Below are 15,577 nucleotides of genomic sequence, written 5' to 3' on the forward strand. Positions count from 1 at the left end.
AGAACTGCAGGGTGATTATTTTCACAATTACCTGAATTTCAGCAACTGGAGACAGGAACAACTGGCAGTCAATGATAATTTCATTTCACACATACTTTTCTCTGATGAATCAAATTTTACAAACCGTGGTCAAGTGAATTGACATAATATGCATTAGGATTGGTCAGTGGTTAATCTCCTTTGGACAAGGCAAGTTGAACTTCAACGCCTATGGAGTGTCAACTTTTTGTGCGGTGTTTTAGGTATGCAGGTAATTGGCCCATACTTCAGAGGCCCACACATTCACCCGATTTGACTTCTGCTGTTTTTTTCTGTGGGGGTGGCTAAAAGAGAGAGTTTACATTGATGTATCAACAACCCCCAAAGATAAGCAGCAGCAAATTCACAATGAAAGTGCAAACATGAGCACAGAGACACTGATACATGGCAGATTATATTCAGACACACAGCTGCAATGTGCATTAGAAACAATGGACAACATTTCGAACATTTGGTGCACGAAACACTTGTGAGAGGCAAGGGACTCTCAGTAATCAAGATAGTGAGAGGCAAGGGGTCTCACGAACATAAAGCACCCTGAAGGGAACATGTTACTACTATGTGGACATCATCATCCAGGGTAATACAAAATATAATCTAAGAATGCATTGCGGGAGGTTATAAGAGTAGAAGGTGACACATGATAGCATTTTTCCCAAATATCAAATAATGTACGTTGATTTTCCCAATTGGATGTGTATTTTTGTGAGATATTACCATTTTGCAACAATTGTCACCCTCATATTCATGCATTCCGATTACAGTGCCATCCGTCATGAAATGAAAGAAATGTTTCATACAAAAGTTACATATTTTTTCACGGAGAGTAAAAATCTGCAATAAAAAATAGGAGTTCCTATTTAAGATTTCAAAGTCACCCTCCCCCTCCACCCCCCCCCCCCCCCTCCTCCCCCCTTCTCTCGTCCCCGGGGTGGTGCATGGGGTCGAGCGTTGTTTTAATGGATATCCCTCTTCGAGGTGAACAACGTTTATTACCACTTCTTTTTAATCTGATGTGTATTTCACCAAATATTCCGGCAAACTGTTTTAAATGCCTCACCCTGTATAAGAATAAAATATAAGCATTGATATAAGAATGAAATATAAGGCTGTGGGATTTTAAACCCTTGCTAATATCTTACGGACATATATTACATAGTAAATGTGTGACACTTATTGTGAAACCCAGTTGTAATCACACAATTAATATAATGCCCTGTATCCCCTAACTAGATAAGAAACATTTGGGTAGTAACCTTCTGCGGGTATACGTAGATTTTTTTATTTTTTTTTATTTTTTATTTATTTATTTATTTATTTTTTTTTAAAGGGGGGGCAGTTCAAACAAGGGCCACAAAAGTGTGAAAGTGCAAAGCTACTCACTGCACCACCACTTCGGTCAGCCTTATTGCATGCTAAAAGGTATCTAAATTGCATCAAAACATTGACCATCATTTTCTCAGAAACAGTGGAGTACCTACAGATAAGCAGAGACTTGTGTATGCTTATTTTGATCCCTCTTACACTGAGCAAAGTTTTTGGGAAACTGGGTTAGGGCACTTGCTATGTTCCCATTGTAAGCATGAAAACCCACATACAGTGCCATGAATTGGTGCTCTTCAGTGGTATTAATTTTTTTTAGTTTTCTTATGATGTATATTATCTGTGAAAATTTATGACTTATTTTCTCTCTCTGAATATACATTATAATTTGTGTTGTAATATTTGGCTAATAATTTCTCAGGGTTCTTCTTGAAACTTGTAAGTTCCTATTTAATATATCTTCATTTCTGCAGTCGGCTGATGTTAATACATCTTGTTAGAATTATTGAGCTGCCTTTTCATTATAATCATTCCTTTTACATGGCCACCTCCGTAGTGTTGCGGTAGCGTTTCCGCCTACCACGCAGTGGGCCCAGGTTTGATTCCCAGCAGGGGACTGGGTGTGGTGTGTCCTTCATCATCGTTTTCATCATCATTGACCCGCAAGTTGCTGAAGTGGCATCAACTAAAAAGGACTTGCAATATGGCAGCCGAACTCCCCCACATGGGGCTTCCCAGCCAACAATGCCATATGATGATTTCATTTCGTTTCATTTCATTCCTTTATCATAAAAGCTTTCTGCATATGGTATTGCATCATATTGCAAAGAAACCATCACTAAATGAAACTGATGTTTTTGAGACAGTTACAGTGGAGTTCCTTAATCCAGAAAACTTCTATGAGATTTGAATGATATTCACTTATGTCACCACTCTCTATGGTACACAGTTTTGCATATCACTCACACACACACAATCAAAAAACAATTTTTTTGTCTATTTGTCAGTTAAAATATCATTTATGATAAGAAATTTGTAGTATTGTATTGTTTTGAAATATTTATGGCTCCTGTTAAAATGAATATTTGTTGTAAATATTGCTAGTTAATTTCTCCAACTCAAAAAAAAATTGAAACAAACTAATAAAAAATTTCATTATGATGGTAGTTAATACAGGTAGACGTGATACTTGTTGAATTAACCAACACAGTATTAGCACATGGTCTGGTGACATTAATGTGACCTTTGCCTATGTTTGATGTCAACATGCAACCATTCACAGATGGCAGGTGGCAGCACTAGTAGTGGAGGATATATAAAGCATGTCTGGGGATGCAGAAAACAGTGCAGCCATTGTCGTAATGCCAAAACAGAGCGATTTATCCGATGTCCAAAAGGGCAGGAGCATATGCTTTTGGGCTATGATTGGAAGCATTTCCAAAATGGCCAAGTTTTTACACTGTTCATGTGCCACCGTGATTAAAGTACAGGGTGGAGAAAAATTATGTCATGAAATTTTAACCCTGGATAGCTGATGCCAGTGGGAACCAAAATTAGTAATGTTGTGTAGGTTGACAACGCACAATTTTTAAAATACAGAAAACTTGGTACCACACACTCTGATTGGCCATGGGATTGACCTGTTGCCGGATGCTCTGGACAATGCATGACCACGAATGCTTTGCCTGCCAGAGATCGCGATGTATCCATGGCGACCCGCCTGCTCGGTGGTAGCATGCCAGCCTTCCACTCTGGGGCCTGGGGGCAAATCCGCGGGGTCCCGACACATCCATTGTAGTTTTATGATAATGCATACTAGGAACAAACCTGTCAACAGATGTTAGTTCGCGTACAGAAAGTAATTGTGTTGGCTCTGAAAAGGGCCTTTTTTGTAGCTAGGGCATTGTTTACTGAAAGCAGGTGCTCAAAGTGGCGACCCTCTGATGCGGCACAAGCTTGGTAATGTCGACTGGTGTTTTGCTGAACTCTTTCAAAGATTCCCGGCTTTACCATGATGTGTTTGGTACCATTTTGAATGCGATCCATTAATTCCTCTTTGTTTCTAGGTGGTTGGCATCTGGATGGGTGAACTAGAACCTTGAAGAGTCCCCGTAGGAAAAAGTCCGGTGGCGTGAGGTCTGGTGATTGCAGGGGCCATGTCCTATGAGCCCTCTGCCAATTACCCAGCTGCCAAAGAGTTAATTTAAATATCTGCCCACAGTACAGCCGTTATGTGGGGGCACCCCATCATGATGCAACCACGTGCATAGCCATATGGCCTAGGGAACATCTTCCAGCAGGTCGGGTAGAGTTTCTTACAAAAAGTGAAGGTAATTTGCCCTGGTAAATTGGGGACTGGCCCAATCAGATGGTCACACACAATGCCTGCCCAGATGTTGAGCAAAAATTGTTCCTGGTATCCATGGACATACATGATGTGAGGATTTCCCCTTGCCCAATAATGAACGTTCTGAGTGTTGTAAAGGGAATCCCATGGCATGTGCACTCTTCGGTAAACAACACAATGGTGGGGAAGTCAGGATCTCGTGCAACACTTTGCAGAAAATACTGGCAAAACCCTAGCCTACTTGCATAGTCTGCCACATGATTTAGTTCTTGAACAGGGTGGATACTGAATGGATGCTGGCTGTCATCCCTCAAAGCCTCCCAGACTAACCGATGAGTGACCCCCATGTCATGTCCAACTGCTCGAGTAATTGTCGTAGGTGCTTCCTCGAAGCACTCGAAAACAATCTCTTCAAATGCAGCATCCCGCCGTGTTCGAGGTCTTCCAGCATCACCATGATATCCCACTAACGAGCCTATTTCACCAGGTCGCCAGTGAATTGCTGTAAACATTTGCTGGTGTGGATGGCGTCTTGCTGGGCACTATTCCTCATACAACCATGGAGCTTCGTGTGCATTACCATTTGCTAGTCCACAAACAAAAACCATATCTTGTTGTTCTTTAAACGAATACTGTGCTGCCATGCTTTCTGTAGGACTAAATCGCAGATGACCTGTTTGTGCTCTGAAGCAAAACTTACGTGTGAATACCTCTGACATGAGGTGGAGACAAACAGCAAGACCTATTCAACACGTGTGCGTACCACATTGGGGCAGTGACGGGGCCAGGGACGTTTGTATTTATGAACCAACAACCATAGTGCTGCCCATCAACTGACGAATGGCAAAAGGAGAGTCCCACACCCAATTGGAGCGCATGGTGCCAAGTTTCTGTTGTTTAAAAATGGTGCATTGTCGACCTAAACAATATTAGTAATTTTGGTTTCTACTAGCATCAGCTATCCAGGGTTAAAATTACACAATTTTTCTCCACCCTGTATACTGAGGATGAAAAAGTGGCATTATCCGAAACAAGCTCCAAGAAAGACAACTGTGGTACACCTTTGGCCATGAACCAAGGGGCTACCAACAGTGGCTGCTCAACAATCATTCAGCAAATATTGCTGTGTACGGGCCTCCACAGTACATGCCTGGTTCATGCGCTGCGCTGATTGCTGTTCATTGACAATGAAGGATGGAATTTGCACACCAATACCACAATTGGATGTTGTAATGGTACTTGAATTACGTAACCATTATGGTACCTCACCTGAACCTCTCGATACCAGTAATATTTTACTGTGTTTCTGTAAAGTGGTTAACATATTTCTGAGACAATATTCAGATTTGATTTCATTTGTGATACATCGATATGTTTATATTGCAATGATATTATTCTTATGTGTATTCTTTCTTTTGTCACTATGATCTTTGACTTACTTGTAACTCTGATTTTTGGGCGCGTAAGTGATAGTTAGTTAGTTGTTAAGTTGTTAGAGAGTCGGACCTTGAGAAAGTCAAGTCTTGGACATCATGTTGGAAAGATGCATATTATACTTGGCTTATAAAATCTGAGGAAGATGTTTTCAAGTATGTTTTGTATTGTGAAGTGATGTTTTGTGTGATACGTGATATTGCAATAAAAGCAGTTTAAAAGGAAGTGTAACTTAAATTCATCACCACTGTGCTAACTTTGAAAAGTTTAATCTCCAAGATTGGTTTGAGAAGCGCATCTACAAAACTTCTGAATATAGCAGAATAAAACCTAGGCCTCTTTGCATCCGAGCTTGGAATCATAACCACCTAGATTTTCAACGATTGAGCCATGATAATACGAGACCAGAGTGAGAAACACAAAAAGATGAGTGCCTAGTTTTTTCATTATTACATGAAATGACTATTAACTGTGCTCTAATGACACCTGCCACATAATATGACCGATGTTGCCCGAAAATGCAGTATTTAGCAGCGTGAGCAACACCACAATCGTTATTAAAATTTTGACGTTTGTTGTGGTAGGGTTGTTAGAATGTCCACTGAGTGGTAACTTGGTGGCCTTTTCAGATGAATCACATTTTATGCTCCATTGGGCGTGAAATGCCTGAAAGTAGACTCTCTCTAACAAATGGTTGGAAGGATCCAGTCTGGAGGGGGAGCATTATGGTTTGGGGATTTTTTTTTTTTTCCCCAGCACGAAGGCATCTGCTAGCATGACGTATGCAATATATCACAGAGCTTGCAGTGTGTGTACTTGATTCGAAGAACATGAGGATGAGTTTACTTTACTCCCCTGGTCACGAAAGTCCTTGGGTTTAAACTCAATCAAGATTTTGTGGGACTACGTTGATCGGGCTGTTCATTTCATTTATCTTCAACCAAGAAACCTAGTGCAGCTGGCCATGACACTGGAGTCAGCATGGCTCCACATCCCTGTGGGTATCTTGCAGAATTTCATTGATACTCTTGCTGTACTTCTTGCCACGGTCTGCAGCGCGAAAGATGACTATTCAGGCTTTTGGCAGGTGGTCACTTTAATGTAACTTGAGAGTATTAGCTTAACAAAACTCTATTATAAATGTGTATACATATTGAATTTTATGTTATAAGTCATCCATTTCTTTTCTTTAAGTCAATTGCATTATACTAGTAAACAGTCCAACAGCTATATACTCATAATAGTGAAGCATCCTTAAAAGAAGTGTGAACTACCCACATCATACATCATCACAGATTTTTTATTATTTTAAAAAAAAAAGGACTTTACTGAGTAGATTTCACAGCAATGGCAAAGTTTTCAAGAACAATTGTACATTAAATATATCACGGGAGAGCAGATAACTGAAAAGATTTATGATCATTTGCTTTTTAATCTCTAATGTAAGCCATGTTTGCTGACTAAGTTATGCTAACACAGATCTGATTATTATCAAAACAACCTTTTTTTTAAATGCCCAAACATGTTTTGACATATTTTTAGAATCATCTGCAGGTACATTTAGGGTCATTGCACGTTGCACTCAGTGCAGGCAGAGTGAAGAGGACCCTGCATTTGCAAAACAAATGGGCACCACATTAGGACCCATCAGAAGTTTATGGCAGGTAGCCAAGAAGGTTTTCGGTGTGAGCAACACAGTTTTCTCTTGCCTTTATCACACCTGTTGATTGCATTCATGGTTTGTGTCAGATGTTTTTGTCAGTCTGTTCTCTGCCAGTACTCTGATGTTTCACCAGCAGTGTGCATTTCAGCAGCTACAGTTCACTTTTGGTGTACAAACAAAAACATTTAATGATGGGCTAGATGATTATTCTAGTTCAGGGTAAACTAGCACTTTGTTATGCCAGCCATCCAGTCAATATGAGGAATAAGTTAAGGGAGGAAATATGGAAGATAGCTTAGGAAATGTTATGTAAATTAATTGTATTGGATCAATCATTCATAATTATCATTTTCATCTTCTTCGTCTTCTTCTTCTTACTAGTCATTCAGGGAAAATTTGACAATGCATATGTGAATAGCCCATCTGCATCTACTTTGTCCAGTCCATTAATTATGTGAGCTCAAACTGAGGAGGGAGGGGGGGGGGGGGGGATGGTGGTGTTGTTATAGTAGGCAGTGTAAGAGTGCTCACTAATCCTTATGGCCTCTGTGAATGGAACTGACTGTCTTACATGTGTTTCTGCCTGGGTTTCCCCAATTTGAAACAAGTGCTGCATGGGTGTCAGATTTCATTCAGGGAGTTCTCTGCCGCACTGGTCGAAATCACTGCATGTCATTCAGTGAGTCCATCGTGACACTCTGCAATGCATATAAGGCCAGTGCTGTTATGCTCAACGTGAATTTACAGCACATATAAAGTCAAAGCTGTTGTGTTGAACATGAATTTGTATAAAAACTTTACATTGTGTATGTTAAGCTGTGTGTCCACAAGTCAAAACACATGTGCGAGCAAGAAGCTAATCCTTTGTGGAAGAATGCTAAGCTGAAGTTCGCTGATAATTCCCTCAGTCAAGAGACGGAAAAACTTCGTATAGTATGGCTCAAAGGAAGGTACAAACAATGTTGTCTCTCATCTGCAAAATAAGAAAAGATTCAGTGCCATTTAATGTGTGTAATAATATACCAATAAAAGTTCAATTTTTTAGGGATTTGTCAAAATGGTTAACACTGTTTTCTTGGAGAATTTTTTGACTTCCTTCCCCACCCTTACCTAATCCATGTGTTTTAATCAGTGTTTACAACAAATAAAAAAATTTCATTTTTATGTATTTTTACTTGACTATGGGGTGAACTTCACTTGAGGGACGGGGTGGTGGGTCCTACCACATCTCACCAAGGGGGGAGGTGGGAGTTTTGGAGAAAACCCTTCACCCAATTAATGGATGACCCCTTTGGAATGTTATTGTACAGATATGCATTTGCACAAACTGCACCTCATTCGTGATTAAATATTGCAGATGTATACAGTTTCTTTGAATTCTTGAATTTACTTATGAAACTGCTTTAACTTATCTATACTAAAAATAAATCTGTAAAACCTTTGTGTCTGTCTGTTTGTCTTTAACACTCTAATCTCCAAAACTACTATATGAATTTTCATGAGGTTTTTGGAAGTAACTTGAATATAGCTTTGGGAACTGCATAGACTTTATTTCATCAAAATTGGATCACAGATAAAAAGAGATCCTGACATATAATAAAAATGTATGTATGTTCCACATCTCTGAAACCAATGGACGATTTCAACCTAACTTGGTACCCATATCACCTACTCTCTGGAAAGAATTGCTGTGAGGGCAAAAACCACCTACTTATCAAATGGGAAGGGGAATGGGGTGGGGGTGTTTGATGGGTAGAAGTGAAAAAGATGTATAGGCTATGAGGTACAAATACTCAGAATTTATTCTACCGGTATTTGAGAACGAGAGTACTTGGTGACCTGCAACGAACCTTACGTATAATTTCCAATCTTTACAACAAAACCTTTTCTCGCTGCTCCCCCCCCCTCCCACACACACACACAAAATTATTAAACCAATAAAGTTTACTGCTTACCACATTCTCGCATCAGGCATGATGTTTTAATTTAGTACTTCTTTATATATATATTAAGATGGTATCTGTTATTTCGGACATGTCTGAAAGAACAGATACCATCGGTGACCATGCAGCTCGTTAGAATGAAATTACAATGAAATGAACACCCTTAGCTGCTTACAGGCGTTGACATACATCAACGGGGACAGATGAAAATGTGTGCCCCGACCGGGACTCGAACCCGGGATCGCACAGAAGAAGAAGATGGTCAAGTGGCCGGTGAGCCTTAACTATATATATAAACTAAGATGGTATCTGTCCCCGTTGACGTATGTCAACGGCTGTAAGCAGCTAAGGGTGTTCATTTAATTGTAATTTCATTCTAACAAGCTGCATGGTCACCGATGGTATCTGTTCTTTCGAACATGTCCGAAAGAACAGATACCATCTTAGTGTGTGTATATAAGGTTCACCGGCCACTTGACCATCTTCTTCTTCTGTACGAATGCACAAACAGTGCCCGAACTCTTACGGGAATCGGCAACGCGCCGTGAGTAATGAGTAAAATGGGTGGGGCACTACGAATGTAGTGTGGGACAATACGTTGAGAATGTGGGTTTCGCGGGAGGCGTGCCAGAGATAAATCCCTGCAGTCGCGCTATCCTCTGTGTCCTCTGTGGCTCAATGGATAGAGCGTCTGCCATGTGAGCAGGAGATCCCGGGTTCGAGTCCCGGTCGGGGCACACATTTTCATCTGTCCCCGTTGATGTATGTCAATGCCTGCAAGCAGCTAAGGGTGTTCATTTCATTGTAATTTTATTCCTTCTTTACTACTAACTGGATTCGTGACACATTTTGCAGACAGTGTTCACATATTTCAATGAATGTACCTGGAAAATTATGTCATTTCACAACACATATTTCAGGGTATATGACATCACAAACACGCATGTGCAAAAGCCGACACATCATGCATGACATTTAAATTTACTATTACTAACCTGTTGAATAGATTGTGATGAAATGTAGTAAGGAGATAGCTTGATCCCTGAGGAAAAACATAGGCTACTCTAGAAATTCTATCATACAAGATACTTGCTGAGTGGCATATTATTACATGAATTAGTGTAAAATATATAGTCTCTGACTTTTGAACTTCATCATATTTGTGAAAATGCTTTTATTGGTTGAGATATGCTATGCGATATGTGTCACAATAATGAATACAATGCTTATGTAGTCTTCAGTGTGTATAATCCCTGCTTCCACACTATTTGTTGCATGATACACACCTTGTGTAATGTGTAGCTGCTATGTGTACTATTCAGTATTTGAGAATGAGAGCACTTAGTTATTTGCAACAAAATTTACGCATAATTTCAAACCTTTATGAAGCTTTTTCACACTTACATTTCTGCAAAATGAGTAAAAACAAAATGAAAATTATCACTTACTGCATTTTCGGTATTCATGCAGTATAATTACCTGACATTTTAATTGCTCACTTCTTTACTACTAACTGTGTTTCAGACGGATTTTGCAGATAGTATTCACGTATATCACTGAATATACCTGCAGAATTATATCATTTTACGCAGATAGCTCAGGATATATGATGATATGAACACTGACTTGCATGAAAAACTGCCAAATCATGCATCATGTTTGACCCGCTGAACTGCTTTTGTTGAAATTTAGTAAGAAGATCGTGGGTACCCCGAGGAAGGATATAAGAATTTATAGATTTACTAATTTTGCTTTGTGTATTAGAAACTTACGATCTTGCTTCATCTTCGGATAGCTCTCTTTTATATTCTTTTCTAGAAAAAAAATGAATTTATTCAGTTATGGTTTGTGATTTGGGTGCCTACTCATTACATTCTGATTTCACATTGTTTACAAATAAAAGTCCAAAGATAACAGTTGAGGTTTCTGAATACATCAGAACAGCTAAAAGACTGAGGACTATGCAGTCTCAAGAATCCATTGAAGATCTTGAAGTGAGACCTGCTGCAGTTAGGGAAGATCAGGCTTTAATTTGTGTTTTTGGTGAGCGATAACTCTGATTGAGAGCGTCATGCATTATCTTGCTCCTTGGAACTCTTCACTTGCAGAAAAAACTACTCATGTCCTTGGCATTTTCATAAAGCTGCTTCATGGTCTCTCAACCAACAGATATTATGACTGCGTACTGATCGTGAGCTTGTAATGGATCTGGGAGATGTGTTATTTTCTACCGGATTTGTCAATAACAAATTGTAAATGTTTTCTTATATTTTTGTCAGAATTTTTTTTATTGTAATTTGCCTTATTATATGCTAATTTACTTACATTTTTTAGAGTGAAAGCATATTGATTACTATTAGTAAATGTGACAAAGAATATCAAAGAGACTGGTTACAAGTGGAAGCTTGTGTGTTGTGTAAAATGTCTTTGACGCTGGAGTCGTCTTTGACTGTAGTCAGTCGGCAGTGAACTCTTGGTGTGTGTTGATGGTAGAACAATGTGCAGGTCGCCGTCATAAGTAATTTGTTAGTGAACATGAAAAAATGAATTATGTTACTACTTTTTTATATAAACTTTAAGAAGAAACCACATTCGAAGAAATGGTATTTGAAGCACCAAAAATGAGGCAAACGCATTGAACCAGGTCATTTCTGCAGGCGACGATACTGCATTGTGGAATCGTACTTCCATTAGACAACTGAAGCCAAGACAAATATTGCCTTGTAAACATTTTACGGAAAAGGTACTGTCGCGAAATATGCCAAATTTAAGTAAATAAAAGATAGTGAGCATATTTCAAGCTCCATTCATTATCTCACACCTCAGAAACATTTACTTAGCATAACAAGCACTTAAGCAATGAACAGGGTCATCACAATATTTAGAATTAGCAAGAGAGGACACACGTCGAGATCATGAGAATTTTACAATGAGTGAAAGGGAAAGAATAGATGGAATATGACAACCAGAAGAACAGCGCCAAGCTTGCCTAGATCTTGACTGACTTTGACATTAACTCATTTCATATGAAGATTCAGAAGAAACAAGAAATAGTTGCAGAGCCTGCTCAACTTCCTTGGGTGATAAAGAGAAAATTACAGTTACGTATAATCCTGTAATTGATTGTACCATATATGCTTCCGTGGTGGAATGGTCATAAATTGTGTATTTTGTGAGATTATGGAATAATGGAAAGAAGTGGCTGGGATGGGTTGTTTAAGTGGAGAAATGCATATTTAAATTTTTCAGAACCTCCCTCAGATTTTAAAATCTCTGTTGAATGGTGACTGTCCACAATCAAAATACTTTATGGATAGGGTCCATGCATACAATAATGCATTTCGAATTACATCCTTTGGCACAAAACAAATAATGGATGGACCATTCATGCCTACCTTTAAGGTTCAAGGCCAAGTTTACCACCTTCTCAGTACTTTGCTGCCTGAAATGTACCCAAGTTTCTTCAGGTATAGTTTGTTTCTAATTATGAAGAACAGGCAACTAGTAGATATGGAAACTTTCCACAACTTGACAGTGATCTGATTGCTCTGCTTCAAAACATGATTCATCAAGTGAATCTATATATTCATATTTTAAAGCTAGATTAGAATCAATTCTGCAGGTGCAAAATAATAAGTATAAATCTGTCATTAGCACAGACAAATGACCTGCTGCTGGATATGGTGGAGGTATAATGTCCCTAACACAAATGAAATTGCAGCTGTTTTGGTTCATCAGGAATGTGAACCATGTGTATAGTACTGCGCACTTGACTCAGTTGCCTTAAACACATTTAAGAGGCACATTGATCATACGACACCATACAGTACCCCTTAATTTACTGCCATGGAGAAGATGGGTACAATTTTGGGTTGTATCAAGTCAACTCCAACACAAAATTGTTCAACATAAACTAAAAGCTATCATCCCGACAATTTTATGCTCACCAGCTGCAAATAAGACAATATTGTCTTGTCTACTTGCAGAGATTTTATGAACTCTTCTGTCAGTTTGTTGTTGATATGTACACAAAAATGAGACAAAGCCCTTAGTGTATATGTGCCCCAACTAGATAACGTTATGTGCTGAAGACTATGTGCACTTAGGAGTCGCTGTGCAGCAGGATGATAGCACAGAAAACTTTAGGCCGAGTAGTGATTCTTCTGTCCAGTTTTACTGATGGCCCATGCAATAAGCATTTGTGTACTCAGGACACTTTCTGTTATGTACAAAACTATGGAAGACCTGATCTATTTATTACATTCACAACAAATCCAAAGTGAAATGAATTCATTCAAGAACTTCTTTCTTGACATGTCACATGATTGACATGATCTAAGAGCCAGGGTTTTCTAGTTGAAATTGAAGTTGCTGATCCACCTGATCACAAAAGAAAGCTTTTTCGGGTCATCTTTGTGCTTCATGTATAGTGTTGAGTGACAAAAGCATGGCCTACCTCATGCACACGTCCTCCTGTGGCTGGAAGACAAAATATGTCCCAACGATGTTGATAAGTTGTTAGAGTGCTGCATTTCTGGACCATGACACAGTTCCAACACTGTTTGACATTGTAGAGACACCCATGGTTCACAATCCTTGCAGGGCATAAACAGAAACATTCCTTGTATGCAGGATGGCAGGTGTTCTTGGAGAGATCCAAGAGCACTGGTAGAGCAAATGATAAGGGGAGAAGATGGATATCTATAGTTGATGTTCATCTGAGCAAGGTGGGTTTACAGCTACAATAAAGTCACATGACCAAGAAATTGTTTTCGACACTAGACATGCCCTATTATCCAATATTATCTAAAACATTTCAAGTTACATTAATGTTGAAATGTGCAATAATGTTGAATGTATGTAGCATATTTGCAAGTACGTGAACAAGGGCAGTGACTAGAGCCACACTTGCATTGAGAAATGAACACTATAAAGTCATGAGGTTTCAGTCGAGCTGATACATAAGCTTTTCAGAGGCAGTGTGGCAAATTTTGAGCTTCCTTATTCACAAGAGACACCTACCTGTGATTCATCTTGATGTACACCTTGCAGGAGAACAGCAAATATATTGTAACCCTGAAGATATTACAGGTTGGTTTGATAACTAAAGACAAACAATTTTTCTGGCATATTTTAGGCTTTCTGAAGCCAATGATTTTGCAAAAACATTGTTGTATGATGAAGTTTCGTTATACTATACTTACAACAAACAGATAGGTATTTTCAGTTGTAGAATGCGTGGCAGAGCTGTAGAAGGGGAGCCTGACGTATTTAAAGAACATGTTATTGGAAGAGCGTAACGGTTAATCCAAACAGTGCCACATATTTCTGCTTGAGCCTGCTTTTACATACACTGTAGGGACCTCCTTTCAGCACTCTGCAAATTGTTAGTGCTTGGTGGCTATACAAAACTTGGTTACATATATGGGAGGAAGTTCTGTCCATCAGTATAGCTTGTCAGTGGCATTATTAGAAGATGCATTCATCAACAGAGTGTACACAGTGGAAATAAACCATAATCCAACAGAACTTGCAGAAAAATTGTAGAACGGCATCCAAAATCTAGCAGAACAACAGTGCACAATATTCAGATGCATTTGTCAGAGTGTCAACAATAATATGGGAGAAATTCTGTTTTTTGAGGCACGTGATGGGATAGAAAAGCATTCCTCGCTAAAATCATGAGCCCAAGGAAAAATAGCTATTGCTGTGGCTTTACCACGAACAACAGCTACTTTTTACCCACTGATGAAGCTGCTCATACAGTATTTAAATTCCTGATAGATTTCGATATCAGTGAACACACAGTATATGGCACCTTGAAGATCAGTGACAAAGCCAAGATTCTACGCAATTGCTGTTTAATAACCAGTAGAGGTGGTTTATAAAACCCTTAAAGATGTTCGACAAAATGACCAACCCATGGGTGGCATTATTATTATTATTATTATTATTATTTTTTTTTTTTTTTTGGCTATTTTAGGCAGACATTACCTCTTGTACGACAGGAAACAAAAGTGGATGATACTGATGTGTCCACAAACAGAATGAGGTCACAAACAGAATGCAACACAAATGCACAGAAGCTTTCAGATTTGCTGTTAAAAATTAGTATGGGCACATATCTGGAAGAAGATAGTAAATTGTTTTGCCTGCTAATTTGTGTCCTACAGTACTTTCACTTCAAGACCTATAACTCATGAAAACTCTTGGTTTTGTGAAAGAGCTGTATTGACACCTTGAACCAATCAAGCTGCGAGAATTAATGTGAGCATACTTACTCTTGGTGAGGGAGAATTTGTAGAGTATACCTCCGTATGTTGTGGAGCGAGATGATTCTGCCACTGATCGAATTTTTAAATTCTTTTAGTGCCCTTGGCCATCCATCATGCAAAATTAATTGAAAAATGGCATCCTAATTATTGTGGTGCGAAATTTGAGCCCACCAAAGTAGTTTTATGGTATGAGGCTTAAAATTACTTCTCTTCTGCATAACATAATAAAAGTGATAATTTTGATGGCTAGTGGTGCATGTGAGAGAGTTTTTATACCCTGAATACCACTTATTCCTAATGATTTACTAGTTTGTTTTAAAAGTGTACAATTATAGGTGAGGTTATGTTATGCCATGACCATAAAAAATGCATAAGGTCAGATGCTATGAGTTGCAGACATGGACCTTCGTGCCAGTTGCTTTAGGCATGGCCAGCTCTACATGGCTCTCTCCCATGTTAGTGAAGCAAACAAGCTCTTCATTCATGTCCCCAATCATACTGCTTCAGATTTTGTATACCAATAAGCTTTATAATCTATATCTTCTGTATCTGT

General features: G+C 38.9%; 1 protein-coding gene across 1 annotated transcript in view; it reads left to right on the forward strand.

The window, feature by feature from the left end:
- The window catches only part of LOC124794720, a 245,392-nt gene that overhangs the window by 27,507 nt on the left and 202,308 nt on the right, over positions 1 to 15,577 (forward strand). The gene's annotated exons all lie outside the window — the stretch shown is intronic.

This window comes from Schistocerca piceifrons, chromosome 1 (assembly GCF_021461385.2).
Source record: "Schistocerca piceifrons isolate TAMUIC-IGC-003096 chromosome 1, iqSchPice1.1, whole genome shotgun sequence".
Taxonomy (NCBI): Eukaryota; Metazoa; Arthropoda; class Insecta; order Orthoptera; family Acrididae; genus Schistocerca; species Schistocerca piceifrons.